A 2,501-nucleotide genomic window follows, 5' to 3' on the forward strand; every position below is an offset into this window, starting at 1 on the left:
GAGGATTGTTGTGTGTTTTGTCGGTGCTATACTGCACCTGGTTGTCTGGTCCCTTCCTTGTGACCCTTCTGTGAGGGGATGTCCAATTGTCTGGAGATGGGCTTTGGTTCTCCACTCTGACCCCCCTCCTTCACATCAATATGATTGTTTGATTTGGATCTTTTGATGCCTGATACCTGATCCCGTTGATACCTCATGATCACACAGGCTGGTGTGCTCCTTCCATATGGGCTTTGTTGCTTCCCTGCTAGATGGTTGCTTGTTTAACTTCAAGCCTTTAAGACCCCAGATGTTATATCTTCTAATAGCCAGGCATCATCAGCTTTCTTCACCACATTTGCTTATACACCCATTTTTGCTTCAGCAAGACACACAATCTTGCTGGCTGAACATGAAGAGGACTTGAAGTATTTGCTGATGAAGATCAAGGATTGCAACCTTCAATGTGGATTACAACTCAATGTGACGAAGACCCACATCCTGACAACTGGACCAATAGGTAACATCATGATAAATAGAGAAAAATTTGAAGATGTCAAGGATTTAATCTTTTTTTTATCAACATGAAACTATTTATTGACCACGGTTTGCCACTATTTACAATAAAGTAAACAACATACAATTGGATTAACATTCTGATTACTACAGAATTGTTTTTCCTAGCTTCAGCGGAACTAGAGTAACCCAAATACTGGGAAGGTTGAACCTACATGTAAAGAATGGGCCGGGATAAGAAACAGATCATCCAGGTCAACAGTCGAGATGACAAGTTTATTCACCCATTTATCCAACAGGTTCAAAATGACATCATTTACTCATCTTAGGAGGTTTGTGCTAGAAAAGGTCTTCACAACATCCGGTTCCATGAATCGCGATCTTTTAACCAATGTAACACAGAGATTTCAACCTTCTGTAAGAATATGGTTATCTAGACAGAACAAATGCCCACTTAACTGAACACTGACGGCATACCATAAGATTAGTCTAGTTATTTGGGTGGGAAGAGGTTTTTAGTAGTGGTAGGACTTTTTCAATCAGGTGATTATGCAAAGAAAGGTTCATTTATATGGCTCTATAGGTATGGGCTTCTTGATAGATTTAAAAAGTGGTTTAATTACTGGAGCATCTATTTGCTTTGGAAGCTGATGACATACAAAATGAGTTTCCCTCATTTTACTTGAGGCCATCTACTTGAGCTGCTCAGGAGGATGGCATCCCTGTAGCAACAGGGAGGTACCATGGTAGCTTAATGCCACTTTTGTTTTGAATAGTTTTGTTTTTGGTGAATTTAAAATAACATAAAAGAACTGTAAAGATTTATGCATATCCACACACAAACACAAAGAACAACAACAACAAAACAAAAAACCCCAGAATGGTCCTTAGGCATAAAAAAGGGACTAAACAAGTTCTGATGCAGTAATGACTAAGCAGAATTTTCCAATATCTAGAAAGCTATATCCTAATGCAGAAGAAATAATGCACCATGGAATCCAATGTTCTTTTCTGATCAAAGAAGCAACTACAGAAAGCTGTGTTCAAAGTAGCCCGTGCTATTGATGCAACAACAACAAAATAACCCCAACAACTCCCTAACACCATTTCAAAACAAGCCTATCAAACATGATTTCTATTAGAATGTAGTTATTCTTCACACTAATTATTCAAAACAAAACCAAAAAAGTCAAGACCATATATATATATACACACATACATATTTACATCAATGCCAACAATTACTGAGCTTCAGCTCCTGGATAAGCATGCCAAGTTGGTCTCTTCATAAACACAACTACAACCCGAGGGCATTTCGTGTTTGCATCTTTTGTCAGCACCAGGTCTCCCTCGTGTGAGCAACATGAACTGCACGCTACTGTCTGGGCCCCGGTTGCTCATGCAGGACCAAGGCCTCCGGCCAAGCCCCTTGGTTTATCAGCAGCCTCTCTGCTTCTTGGACTAGCTGTCATCAGATTCACTGTCAGACTTTCTTTTTGTGCCATCTCTGTCTTTACCAGCTTTTGGAGAATCAAGGAATGCTTCAATCAGTTGCAGACCATCTGGATTTTCTTCAGGTTCCCAAGAATTACCAGCATCTGAAAAAGCCCTTCCATTTTAGGAAATGTTCCACCCTCCCCTCCACAACATGGCGCTCCAGTATTTTTTCTGCCACAAATTCTGCAGGGCCAGCCTCATCGAGTTCTTCACTCTTTCCATTCTGTTTCTTTCCCATTATTTTTCATCCCTCCTCCCCCCGTTTTTTGTTTTTGCAATGTCGTTTTATTGGAGACCATTTTATACTGCAGACTGGAAGAGCTCTACCCCCTGCCTCCGAGCTGCTCTGCGTCCAGGTCTGCGGGCTCGGGCCTGCTCGACTTCAACGGGAGCCCCATCTGAGGCGCTGCAAGCATTCCACCCTGCTGCGCCCCACACTCAGTGCTCATGGAAGCGGTCAAGAAATCGAACAACGAATTGCTTTGGGTCACTCTGCTGCCCGAGACTTC

The 2,501-nt window shown here is 41.9% G+C and overlaps 1 pseudogene; it reads right to left on the reverse strand.

Moving 5' to 3' along the window:
- Positions 1–1,375: 1,375 nt before the first annotated feature.
- On the reverse strand, positions 1,376–2,230 carry LOC142437404 (chromobox protein homolog 3 pseudogene; annotated as a pseudogene).
- Positions 2,231–2,501: the final 271 nt, after the last annotated feature.

This window comes from Tenrec ecaudatus, chromosome 1 (assembly GCF_050624435.1).
Source record: "Tenrec ecaudatus isolate mTenEca1 chromosome 1, mTenEca1.hap1, whole genome shotgun sequence".
NCBI lineage: Eukaryota > Metazoa > Chordata > Mammalia > Afrosoricida > Tenrecidae > Tenrec > Tenrec ecaudatus.